The sequence below is a fragment of the Oncorhynchus gorbuscha genome, linkage group LG25 (assembly GCF_021184085.1).
Source record: "Oncorhynchus gorbuscha isolate QuinsamMale2020 ecotype Even-year linkage group LG25, OgorEven_v1.0, whole genome shotgun sequence".
Taxonomy (NCBI): Eukaryota; Metazoa; Chordata; class Actinopteri; order Salmoniformes; family Salmonidae; genus Oncorhynchus; species Oncorhynchus gorbuscha.
In genome coordinates, this window is record NC_060197.1 from 29,418,445 (window position 1) to 29,432,731 (window position 14,287).

At 45.9% G+C, this 14,287-nt stretch overlaps 1 protein-coding gene across 2 annotated transcripts in view; it reads right to left on the bottom strand.

The window, feature by feature from the left end:
* Positions 1–13,982, bottom strand: part of nlgn2a (neuroligin 2a) — a 222,683-nt gene extending 208,701 nt beyond the window's left edge. For both annotated transcript variants that reach the window (XM_046328654.1, XM_046328653.1), the window contains exon 1: positions 12,935–13,982. The gene's annotated coding sequence lies outside the window, so the exon portion shown is untranslated. The remainder of the gene's footprint in view (positions 1–12,934) is intronic.
* Between the last annotated feature and the right edge of the window lie 305 nt (positions 13,983–14,287).

Consider the following 14,287-nt stretch of genomic DNA (forward strand, 5'->3'; position numbering starts at 1 on the left):
TTTCTTCTATGGTGTCTTGGTGCTGCTCTAAATTCCCCGTCCATCAAAGCTGTGCGGTCATAGAAAGGTTGTTTTTCTCAACCTGACCTTTGAGCGGATTGACCATGACCAGTGACCAGTATTGTTGGTGCCACCCTCTCTGCTGTGCCAATTACAAACAACAACATTTTAGTCATTGAGCTGATGCCCTCATCCAGAGCAACTTCATCTTAAGATAGCGAGGTGGGACAACCACATATCACAGGCATAGAAAGTAACATTTTCCTCAATAATTAGAGTCAGAGCTAGAGGGGGGGGGGCTGAGGTGGCAGAAAGGTGTGCTCGGTTTGGGGTGTAGGGTTTGAGCATAGCCTGAAGGTAGGGAGGGGCAGTTCCTCTTGCCAGCACCACGGTCTTGTAGTGGATGCGAGCTTCGACTGGACAAAGACAAAACAACAGCTCCGTCAGTAGAGAGTCCAGTCACGGTAGCCCTAGCAACAGCAGACAGGAGCAACCTGCACATTAAGTGAAATCTATCCTCTGTCTATCCTCTAGGTAATAACTGCTCTGCTCTCTCAGCCCGGTTTTCCATTTGTTTGTTGATCACCCTTGAAACCACACAGGAAATGTCAGAATACTTTAAAAGCACGACAATGTAACACCAGGAGAAAAGCAGCACCACAAAATAATATTCAATATCTAAACTGGGCATGAAAATAAATCATGTGTTATATAACTATTTACATAAATATATTATTTCCTGCGAATGGCTTCCCAAGAAAACTTCCAAAAAGACTCATTTGTGGTAAAATGGAGATCAACAAAGAAAAGGCAGAAGATTGATTTCTTATTTCTCCCTTTAATCCATTGTACATGATGCGGACAGGTGACTGACGTTTCCACGTCAAGACGATGTCTTCCAAGCTGACATCTTCCTCAGAGGAAACGGCAGTCACCTCCTTATGGATGTTTTTCTTGGTAAAACCATTCTAGTGATTTTTGCCCACCGGAGCCAGTACTGTTTCCCGCATCCTGGACAAATAATTGGACATATTTTATGTGTTACATCATACAAGCTTCAGTGATGGTTGAGGTGTGGTCTAGCTCCGATGGCTGTAACCTTTAAATCACCTCCCTGCACACCACACACACACACACACACACACACACACACACACACACACACACACACACACACACACACACACACACACACACACACACACACACACACACACACACACACACACACACACACACACACACACACACACACACACACACACAGCAGCAGCAGCAGGACTGGATCAACACGTGTTCTTGGTTTTGATCCATTTACCAAGGCTCCACACTCCATTAGGCCAGAATGAAGGTCAGACTAAAGGAGGAAGAGGGGTGGGTGAGGAGAGAGGAGGGGTTTGGAAAAGGGGAGGGTTGAGGTTATGGGGGATGAGGAGGGAGGAGAAGGGGGGGGGGGGGGGTTAGATGGTGAGGGGTTGCTGGAGCTGTTTAAGGGGACAGAGGTGGATGGGGGTGGGGACTTGACTCGATAGCCTTGCTCCATAATGATCCTTCTAATGGGGCAAATCACTGAACAGCCAGCCACCCACTGCAAGTCCCCCCTCCTTCTCTCCTTCCACGGAGAGAAAGAATACAACAAACGGAATTACTGATACATGGAGGCCGAGGAAAGGTTGAGCTGTGGTGGAAGTTTATTGAACAGTGAGGTTGTACATGAACAGGGTTGACCCTTCCTCTCCTTCTCTCCCAGTTAGTTCTTCGGGGGGAGCCCCAGGGTCTTCCTTCAGGGCTCTGGAGCGAGGGGTCAAACCGTGGAAGAGGAGGGGGAACAAGGGATGGAGGAGGAGTGCTCTATGAGGACCTCTCCAGACTGATCAATGGGTTAACCAAGTGGAGAGGAGAAAGAAAGGAAGGATGGACGGAAAGGAGGGATGGAAGAACAAGGGCTGGGATGGAGGGATGAGGGGAGGTAGAGATATGATGGAGGGATGAGGGGAGGTAGAGATATGATGGAGGGATGCGGGGAGGTAGAGATATGATGGAGGGATGTGGGGAGGTAGAGATATGATGGAGGGATGCGGGGAGGTAGAGATATGATGGAGGAATGCGGGGAGGTAGAGATATGATGGAGGGATGCGGGGAGGTAGAGATATGATGGAGGGATGCGGGGAGGTAGAGATATGATGGAGGGATGCGGGGAGGTAGAGATATGATGGAGGGATGCGGGGAGGTAGAGATATGATGGAGGGATGAGGAGAGGTAGAGATATGATGGAGGGATGAGGAGAGGTAGAGATATGATGGAGGGATGAGGGGAGGTAGAGATATGATTGAGGGATGCAGGAAGGAGAGGTTGAAGGATGGACGGTTGGGTTGGAGGTAGTGATGGGTGAAAAAAATCTATATTTACATATCGGATTATTTCTTTTAATGATATATTGTATCATTTTGACAATATATTATTTTTGCGCTATACGGCTGTACCTGCACAAAAACTCCAGTATCTTTCCTTCATACTTGTCACGCTGGTATAAAGGATCTGGAGACAGGCGCAGGAATACGTAATAGGGGTTTTTATTTCCCAAATTACAGCGTGCCGTGTAAAGGCACGGGGACAAAAACCAAACCAACACGTCTACAACACACAGGGTAGAAACCCAAACAAAAGAGCGAGGGTAAACCTCGTTGAACGACACGGGACGACAGCCGTAATACACAATATATAAAGCGTGCAGCGCAACAGCTGCACCAACGCATAGGTACTCGCACCAACGCATAGGTACTCGCACCAACGCATAGGTACTCGCACCACCAACGGACATGGGAACAATAATCGACCAGACAATGGTGAACAAAGAGCACACTTCTACAATTACTAATCAAAAGGAATAGGGACCAGGTGTGCGTAATGACAGTTCCGGAAGGATCCGTGACAACACTGTAGCTTGTTCTCCATCGTCTTTTAAAATAGGGAGACAATTTGTTTTCAGCCCTTTTATTTCCATGACTGATCAGAACTATTTTCCTCCTGGCTCTTTCTTGTCCCTTCTGCAGCAGACATATGGTGAACAATATGTTTGGAACAACGAATCGCAAATAAAATCACAGTATCGAATCGCAATACATATCGCATCGGCATCTACAGTAAGTATCGTGATAATATCGTGTCGTGAAGCACCCGGCAATTCCCAGTGCTAGTTGGTGGATTAGGGACAAAGGATGGAGTATTAGGGGCAGAGGGGTAGATGCTGAAGGGTAGTGGTGACGGTGGTAAGAAGGACCAGAGAAGAAGAAATCTGAGGTGTCATGTTTGAGAATTCAATGGCTATAGTTACCATTACGGGTGCACTACTGGCCAGTCGAATATGGCAAACGGAACAGCAGGGAAATGTCTATCAATGATCTATTACGATTTTATTTCGTGTTCCATGATTATGAAGTACATTTTACAGTATCGATGAGTCTAAATGTTCACAGGGGTTTGATCCTGAGGCTACACATGGAGATCGAGCACAAGAAATCAAAGACCATTTGAAAATCCACACACACACACACACACACACACACACACACACACACACACACACACACACACACACACACACACACACACACACACACACACACACACACACACACACACACACACACACAGTTTTCGGCTCCTGGAATGAGAAATACGTTTTCCGGTTAAGGGATCGAGCTCATCCTCTGAAATGTGTTTAGTCTCCCTCTCTGTTTTTCAGGGATGGAGGAAAAGAGGAAGGGGATGAAATCCTGCTGACTTGCACCTTCTCTTTCCCCTCTCCCTATTCCCCCCCTTATTTCTAACTCCCCAGAGTTTTAACCAGAAATAGCGAGAAATCATTTCATCTCGGCGCCAGGGGGACAAAGCCGCTTTCCCAAGTAGCCAGGCAGGTCTTTGCTCGTTCTCTGCAGCTTTTTAACTCTTTCCATGGGAGTTACTGCTGAGTTGGGCAGTGTCCTATTCAGGGTCCTACTCATTAAGCACCAAACGGAAGAAACCTTGACTAAAAACTGGGGAGGGAAACTGAACTTAAGAAGCCAATGAAAAGCGCTCGTTTCTGTTTACCGTGGCGAAACCTTTTGCTACATGGCGCCCAAATGAATACAGCCTAGTAGTGCCGCACTGAGGCCTGGGAGAGGGGAGGAAAGAGACGGAGGAGGGAGAACACGAGTCGGCAAACCACTAGGCGCTAGCAGATAGACCAGGGAAAGCAATCTCACTGCTCATTAGTGACTAGAGTTAGCGTGTGATCTGGGGCTAGATCCCTAAATGCTGTTCATTAGGGGGATGACACCAGCGAGCCTCTCTACCTCTCACTCTCTCTCTCCACTGGTGCGTTCCACCCTTACAGTATCACACACACACACGCACACACACACACACACACACATCACTGATGGTTGGATTCAGCCTTGAGAGAGTGCAAAGAGCTACCGATCGATCAATCATCACCTGCTGTATTGTTCATCCGCATGAACGGTCGGCACTAAGCAGAACCCTACAAGTCTGGAATTCAAAGTGATATGCTCCGTTTCTGAAGTGAAAACATGGTGTAACAAAGCATATCATTTTGGGTTTCAGGCGAGAACCTAACAGCATGTAAAGAAATCCACCCCAAAAATGTTTTAAGTCCATCAGGATAAATGGAAGGGGAAAGGCATGTCGCAAGGTGTTTGAAGCGGTGCGCACACACACATACACACACACACACATACACACACACTCCCAGCACCCTTCAGTGTTGTTCATCCCAAGGGGCTGCTGATTGTGACAATAACAGAGATGATCATCATCGTGATGGCGTCGCTCGCTGCACGAAGCGGAAGCGAAAGTGTGACACTCCCAGATCCACCGCTCGTTCATCACTGTCACGCTACCGGCTCTCTCCCTAACAAGCTTCTATCCCAACGCTCCCAGCCGCTGTCGGCTCCCTAGCGTAGAACTGACTGTCAGGGAGGAGTGTGTGAGTGTACTGTATGTGAGAGAGTGTACGGTGTGTGTGTGTGTGTGTGTGTGTGTGTGTGTGTGTGTGTGTGTGTGTGTGTGTGTGTGTGTGTGTGTGTGTGTGTGTGTGTGTGTGTGTGTGTGTGTGTGTGTGTGTGTGTGTGTGTGTGTGTGTGTTTGGCGAGCTTATCCAAAATACTCTATTCGTTAGCATCCATACATGGACTGTCCATCAAGGGACAGCTAGTGGCAGTGAGGTGGAAACGACTCATCTAGTTACAGAAGCTAACAGAGCGACTTTCTCTCAGGGGAGCGGACCTGGTCCCCATGTATTGTCAGGTGGCCCCATTAGTCTTGCTGCCTGCCTGTGTGCGTCTGAGGTAACAACTCTGCCAATGCCTCAAACCCAACCACTAAGACCTCAGCCACTTATGTCAATGGACGGACATCAAATGCCTCACATCCTCCCTATAGTAGGAGAAAGTTACCATGCCAGTGGCTCATTATACTAGATTGTCTGAAACTCAGAATGAGACCGGCTCCAGTGTGTGTGTGTGTGTATATGTGTGTGTGTGTGTGCCTGCGCCCGTGTGAGTCTGAAAGTAACAACCCACATCATTATACAGAACAGTGATAATCCGCACCACACTATACTCTCTCTCTTTCTCCCTCTGTCCGCTTCTCCTCTCCTCTTCCCAGCATTACGATTCAGCCACCACTCTTAAGGTTGTTACCGTTGCAATGTGTGTGTGTGTGTGTGTGTGTGTGTGTGTGTGTGTGTGTGTGTGTGTGTGTGTGTGTGTGTGTGTGTGTGTGTGTGTGTGTGTGTGTGTGTGTGTGTGCAGTGGTGCTACTCCCAGTCCATATTGATGGGTCTACAGATGTAGGATCTTAATTTGATTACCCTGTTGCAGGAGAACCTTCTTGCAATGCAGGAAATGTCACACTTGTAGTGTATTTGAGGTTTAAAAAGGCTTCTGAAGTTTGTCATTTCCATTTTGAATGAATCATAATTCACATAATAATTCACATTTCCTGTTGCTTCAGGATTATTTTCTTGCCGTAGCAAACCGTCTCAAATGAATACATCTGTATGTGTGTTTGTCCGTTTGCAACAGTGGAAGAGCAGAGGATGCTATAGTAGTGAGCATAATGGAAGTCATACATTGACATTGTACTATATCGCTATGGTGCTACATGTATCCCGATAGTGTTATGTACTGTTAGGGTGTTTTCATACTTTGTCCCTTAAGACCATTTTTGTGAACTGGTTTGTAAAAACAATTGTTCAACTCAGACTCTTCAAAAGAGACTCCGAAGCGAATCGAACTAAAACCACCTTGAGAGGTGCTCTGAGTTTGGTTTGCTCGAATTCCGCAGTCCGGCCCCCTTTTTTTAGGGCAATGTGAACACAAAGCTACCCAGGTTCGCTTGTAGTTATTCCCGCGCCACACACTAGACTACTGCAACACCGTTTCCCCTGCCATAACCCCTTACATTGGTGCCACAAACGAGAGAAGATGATGACGTGTAGGTTCACAGCTGTTTTTGGAAATTGATTAGCAATTGTCAAGGATGGAGTTGTTTGTTCAGTTATTTGCAATATGTGCATAGGATAAGAAAGCTTCATCAACTGTTCATTTGATTGTGGGGTTTGAATAGTGCTAGTAGACAACAACATATTTATGGCCCTATAAAATATGTTTTATTTTTGCCTGATTCTGTTGAGTTTATTCCCCAAGTTCATTTTCCCTGTTTTGTTTTCCCAGGTTTCAGTTTTAAAATTGTCTTTCAGGTTTTCAATCTCAAAATCAAAATCAACTCAAATTGGATGTTCTAAGTACAGAAACATGCTTAAACCACATCAGGAGGCCACTTCAGGTCTGGGAATAATCACATTTAAAAATATATTTTGGATGTAAACTCAGCAAAAAAAGAGACCTGTCTTTCAAAGATAATTCGTAAAAATCCAAATAACTTCACAGATCTTCATTGTAAAGGGTTTAAACACTGTATCCCATGCTTGTTAAATGAACCATAAACAATTAATGAACATGCATCTGTGGAATAGTCGTTAAGACATTAACAGCTTACAGACGCTAGGCAATTAAGGTCACAGTTACGGAAACTTAGAACACTAAAGAGGCCTTTCTACTGACTCTGGAAAACACTAAAAGAAAGATGCCCAGAGTCCCTGCTCATCTGCATGAATGTGCCTTAGGCATGCTGCAAGGCGGCATGAGGACTGCAGATGTGGCCAGGGCAATAAATTGCAATGTCCGTACTGTGAAACGCCTAAGACAGAGCTACAGGGAGACAGGACGGACAGCTGATCGTCCTCGCAGTGGCAGACCACGTGTAACAACACCTGCACAGGATCGGTACATCCGAACATCACACCTGCGGGACAGGCACAGGATGGCAACAACAACTGCCCGAGTTACAACAGGAACGCACAATCCCTCCATCAGTGCTCAGACTGTCCACAATAGGCTGAGAGAGGCTGGACTGAGGGCTTGTAGATCTGTTGTAAGGCAGGTCCTCACCAGACATCACCAGCTACAACGTCGCCTATGGGCACAAACCCACGGTCGCTGGACCAGACAGGAATGTCAAAAAGTGCTCTTCACTGACGAGTCGCGGTTTTGTTTCACCAGGGGTGATGGTCAGATTCGCGATTATTGTCGAATGAATGAGCGTTACACCGAGGCCTGTACTCTGGAGCGGGATCGATTTGGAGGTGGAGGGTCCGTCATGGTCTGTGGCAGTGTGTCACAGCATGATTGGACTGAGCTTGTTGTCATTGCAGGCAATCTCAACGCTGTGCATTACAGGCAAGACATCCTCCTCCCTCATATGGTACCCTTCCTGCAGGCTCATTCTGACATGACCCACCAGCATGACAATGCCACCAGCCATACAGCTCGTTCTGTGCTTGATTTCCTGCAAGACAGGAATGTCAGTGTTCTGCCATGGCCAGTGAAGAGCCCAGATCTCAATCCCATTGAGCACGTCTGGGACCTGTTGGATTGGAGGGTGACGGCCGGGGCAATTCCCCCCAGAAATGTCAGGGAACTTGCAGGTGCCTTGGTGGAAGACTGGGGTAACATCTCACAGCAAGAACTGGCAAATCTGGTGCAGTCCATGAGGAGGAGATGCACTGCAGTACTTAATGCAGCTGGTGGCCACACCAGATACTGACTGTTACTTTTGATTTTGACCCCACCTTTGTTCAGGGACACATGATTTCATTTCTGCTAGTCACGTCTGTGGAACTTGTTCAGTTTATGTCTCAGTTGTTGACTCTTGTTATGTTCATACACATATTTACACATGTTAAGTTTGCTGAAAATAAATGCAGTTGAGAGGACATTCTTTTTTTTGCTGAATTAAGTTACCCTTTAATGCAATGAGCACCAGGCAGAGACCGTTTTTTGGTTAGTAGTATTTCAGTAGCACCCATGTGAATGCAGGGTTTGCAAAACAAATGGCCACTGGATTGATGCACATAATCATGATATCCTTCTGCCAGGTAGGCATAGGCTACTTTGTAGTTCACTTTTAATCAATACGTTTTTTGGGAAAGCCTATAAATGTTTTTTTTATACCAGCAGATGGCGATCATTAGCATTATTGCTAATGGCTACACAAAGTGAAAACGAGACATTGGTGCACACCACACACAGACAGGAGCATTCCTGTGCCTTTTCAGAAAGAAATATGAATCACTAATGCATTTTGTTCATGTCTTATTAGTCACTTGGGCAAATTAATGAATGTTCTAATAAATTCAATAGATTTAGTTGATTTCCTACTAAGCTCAACACATTTTGGAATATTGTTGAATTCCATGTTAATGTCTGGATTCCATGATTCCATCCACGTTTTCCATAATGCGGATCTTATAGGGCCCTACATATTTGGTGAGAATCACAACATAGGGTACATAATCGATTTTAGCTCTTAAAGATCCAGTAGCCTACATTATGTAAATATAATTTAATCCACACTCGTGTCATTGGGATTTATATGTGTTGAGTTAAATCCATTTTGACATGGTTCTAAAATAGGAGCAGAGGACATTAGGCCACATACCCTACTACTGTAAACCAGGTAGAAATCACACACACACACACACACACACACACACACACACACACACACACACACACACACACACACACAGAATGATTTATCATCCATAGGGATAAGCTCCATACTGTGTCAATGCAATCGGGACGACCTCTCGATTGGCCGACAATAAGGAAATATTGGCCAACAACTCAGGAACTAGGCTACATGTCTGTCTATAATCCCTTTGGGATGTCTGAAATTATGTTGTTTGGATTCAGAAGATTCCCAGTCTCACATTGAAATCCACCCGCACACACAGCGAAATGCCTAGCTTCTTCTGATGTTTGGATTTATGTCTATTGTCAAAGGGATTTAGGGAGAAACCAAAGACCCCCCCCCACCGCGGCACCAATATCAAACTCTCTCCGAGCAAGATCTGGCAAGGGGTCTGTCTGTCCGGGACGCCGTGTCTCTCTGTCTGTCTCTGATCGGGGGAGAGTGAAAGCATGTGGTCTGGTCTTAGGCGGTGGTCTGGCTGTCAGTAGCGCTAGCCTTATTATACAGTGAGTTGTGTTTTTTGTGAACACCTTTGAGTGGTGTGTGCGTGCACGTGCGCGTGCGTGTGTGTGTGAACACCAACCTTGATCTCACCTTAATGAGAGCCCCCGGGACAGATGACGCGCCATGTTTTGGTGGAGACGGGCGAAATATCTGACAAGCAACAGAACGGACGGACTTAACACTGGATGCAAATTGACTGCAGAAAATAACATGCGCGTCAATCGAACCCTATGGGCCCTGGTCAAAAGTAGTGCACTACGTTGGGAGTAGTGTGCTACTTGGGACTCAAGCCTCGGTCCGAACCGCCACGGACATGAAGAGAAACAAACCACATACTGATAGACAAGGTCTTCTACAGGAGAAAACTAGCTGGGAGACATGGACACAGTCACATCAGAGCTCTACATGGACTCTTGGGGGTGCCGTTGGACCATGTTGAGGAATGTCTAACATTGAGTTACAACGAGTGTGCTCATATACTGTATGTGTAGCACTAGTGGGGTGTCCCAATTTCCTATTGGAGGTGCCCACTAAATGCTCTCCCACACCTGTAATTCAAATCCTTGTCCTGCATACACTACCAACTGTCAAACCACGGAAACACACCTGTTGGTTGAGTCAGGGCCAGTCTAGCCAACAGTCTGAGTCAGCCTCCTGCCATCCGTCCATGGTACAGTAGCAGACTCTTCACACTCTCAGAACACTGTATATAATCAATTTAATCAAGGTATGAAATTATTGTTATTTTGAAATACAATCTCTTTTTGGGCTTAATTTGAGGCCAATTTGAAGTGTACAAATTATTACAATCATGTTCCGGCCCCCTGACCATCCACTCCGACAAAAATTGGCCCGTGGCTGAATCTAGTTACCTACCCCTGGTCTACCGCTTGAAATATCCCATATTCCCAATACCTATAAGAGAAACATGAAATCAGTAGATCAATTTGCATCACATAACACATACAAGTAAGCAAGCATATAACACATGGCCAATTAAGGAAAACAAACTTGTCTAAGATTGATATCAATACATGATACAGCCCTACACACCTGAGGCTACATCTACTATCAAATGCACAATTAAAACGGAATTGGCGACACACTGTGAATCTGTGAGTGATCACAAGCAATGTGAATATCAAAACCAAGCTGCACCGAGACAGAAAGAGTGGCGGCTCAGAAAGCAGAGGGTGGCTCAACTTTCTACCGTCACAACGTCCTCTCCGTCTGTTTAATTGTTAGGGACCCACGCCATGAGCTATCAATCTAGCATACTTCTTTGAAAATCTCAGCCCCATCTGCCTCTGTCTGAATGGACCGCCCTCAGTCTCCGTCTTGCCTTGGCTTGTGCCTGTGTTCGGAGTCTGAGAGAGCGTACGTCCATACACACACGCACAGGCATACAGACACACACGCACACGCACAGAAACATTGAAAACATATACACACTCATAAGAGACACAGAAACACACAGACACAGAGACACCTGCAAGGGAAAAACAGCTAAAACATGCACATGCACAGACATACTGTACACACACACACACACACACACACACACACACACACACACACACACACACACACACACACACACACACACACACACACCTGCAAGGCAAAAACAGCTAAAACACACACACACACACACACCCCAACAGCATGGCGAGTAAGTATGTATGGGTCTCCTTGACAAGGCCACCTGTCTCCTATGTTTATTGGGCCCATTGTAAATTAATTAGAGTACATGAATCTACTGTTGCCATATAAATAAACAAGACGTGTTGCTGCAGAACACTGCTCTTCACACACACACACACACACACACACACACACACACACACACACACACACACACACACACACACACACACACACACAGATATACACATGCAAACACACACACGCAAGAGGGCACACACACACACACACACACGAGTGCATACCCATAGCCACATCAACCTGCACACACTCACACTCTCCCACATATTTCAAAGGTCATCCAACTCCTCCTCCCAGCTCCCTCCCAGTAGAGAGATATAAAACTCTCTGTGACATCATCTATTCAGCACAAGGACAGAGTCACACAACACACTTCCCGGATCCATTAAATGGTCTCCCACCTGGTACACAGAGCTATCCATAATATTTGCTATATAGGGCAACCACAGAGCTCTGAGCAGCCAGCGCGTGTATGTGTGAGAGATGTGTGTGTGTGTGTGTGTGTGTGTGTGTGTGTGTGTGTGTGTGTGTGTGTGTGTGTGTGTGTGTGTGTGTGTGTGTGTGTGTGTGTGTGTGTGTGTGTGTGTGTGTGTGTGTGTGTGTGTGTGTGTGTGTGTGTGTGAGATTGTGTGTGTGCCCAGCCTCTCAGGCTGATAAGAACAGGGGTCTTCTTGTCTCTGTTGAATTCTACCATCAACTGGAGCTTGGAATGCCCTCCATACCAGCCCCGCATATAAATGTGGCCCATTCTTTGCAGTCAGTGTGTGTGTGAGAGACATATGTTCTCACAGGCATGGCGTTTCCTGTCGGGGGCTAGCTCTCTGCCCTGCGACAAGACACATAAGATGCTCAGATAGATAGGTTTCATTGGAAACTCTCTTTAGAGGGGGGTGAGGAGGGGGCGTGCAAATTGTGGATCCTATCTTTGACCCATTTCTCCCATAAACCATGCAGGTACAACATTAAAACATTGCCACGAAGTCATTCATTAGAACATCTGAGGAATAGGCTTGTTAAAAGCCAATAGACTTGTTAAAAGGTCATCTGTTAATATTTACAAAACATCCTAAAGACAAACTAAGTGGTGGTTGATAGGCTTCAGTTTAAAGGCTATGGGGTTTGGTTTGGTTTGATATGAATCTACTTTAGGCTATCCTCCACTGCCACCACAAGCTGGCAACATCTACATAGGCTATGTGGAGCAACACCAAAGAAGAAGTGTTTGAAGTCGGTCCTCATTAAAAACAGAGGATATATTCCCTGCCCGCACCATTATTGGGAAAAGGGGGCTCAAAACCTTTTGAACAGGTTGCTTGTTGGAGATGTATCACAATGGTTATGACACAGCACGCAATCATTAACAACAGGTTCCAAGGCGAAGCTTCAAACGACAAGAGAACTATTCGTGGAATTTGACAGGCATTCTATGCTATTTGTTACCCCAAATAAAGGGACTGGCAAAGTAACATGTAGTTAGGCTATATATTTTAGCTTAATTATAGAAAACGAATCACTCGTTGTTTTCAAATGTTTTCTATGAAATAGGCTAATGGAAAGAATTCCTACATTCTCGACGACCGAGGGTGATACAGTATGCGCTTACCTGTTATGTGTTCCAAGGGGGTCGCAGGATTCCAAGGGTTTTTCAAAAGGAATCCTTTGATTTTGCCCTCGTCTTTTGACTTCTACACCGTTGTCACACCATTCCTTTAGAACGGGAAATATTGAAGCATAGTCCTTTGGAGAAGCGTAGACTTTGAAAACCTTCCCCAGTTTCCGTTTACCGACAACACCAGCTCAATCTGACCGACCTGCAGGTTGATCGGACTACCACATTCTGATAAGGGACCGGGAGACCAATGACGGAGGGAAATTAATAATAGGCTATACCAAAAAAATAAAGCCTAATGCTGCGTATGGCGCATTACACATGCACCAGATAAAGGCATTAAAGAGGGTTCTGGAATGATTCTTCCACCAAGGTAGACTACAAAGAATTGGCTCCGCCGCCTCCTCCGCATAGCAATAATAATAAATAGCCTACATGAATTGTTCGTTTGATCAGTTTCTCTGACGCGTCACTCTACATATCTTTATATCTCGCCATTTGTTGACAACGAAACGATATATACTAATTCCTCATGTACATAAATTGTCAACAGTGATTTCAAATGCGGGTGGATTTTCTACAAAAAAATACATCCCCGCTTGCCCTTCGCCGGTGGAGAGGACAGCACCAACGACAGTTTGAATACCTTGGACGATTTGGTGGTGCTTGCCTGCTTCGTCGCTGGGTAACAGCGTTCCACGGTTTCCGTGATTCTCCTCCGACTGGTATAGACTTAAAATATGCTGCGCTTGTGCGATTGCCCCTTTCGCTCGCTCACGCTCCCTCCTCTCTCCCGGCGGGGCGCGTGCACATTGTCCTAGCAAGATGTGTCGCTGTGACAACGCTCAAGCATCCCTAATCTGTCTCTTCAGAATGTTGCTTCTTTAAAAAAAAAAAAAAGTCTTATCTTTCTCGCATCAAGTGCTTTGTCATCTTTGAAGGGCATCACTGGTGTCAAACGGACGAAAATCCACTATTCCAAAACGAGTGGCCAAAACTAGGCTACCTTTTTCCCCTGTAAACTCCGTCAGGCTACAGAACTAGTCCGTCTCCTCTCTGCTCGCATTAGAGTAGGCTGGGGAGATCATGCATCAGGCTGACGTCAGAGGATGTTAAAGCGATACAAACCCATTGTATAGCCCTCTCTCCCTTCTTCAAATGAGTAGAATAATCTCCATGGGACCAATCCTGTCCTATCACCCCGGCTTTATATCGGTCTGTCTGACTATCCATGTTTCTCTTCGAATCGTTTTTTATTTCTGTGGTAGAAACCTCACAATTGCACAGCGACTGGATCTGCTGTAGCCCCATACAGTCACACCACTGTTGATGCTTTTGCACCTGTTC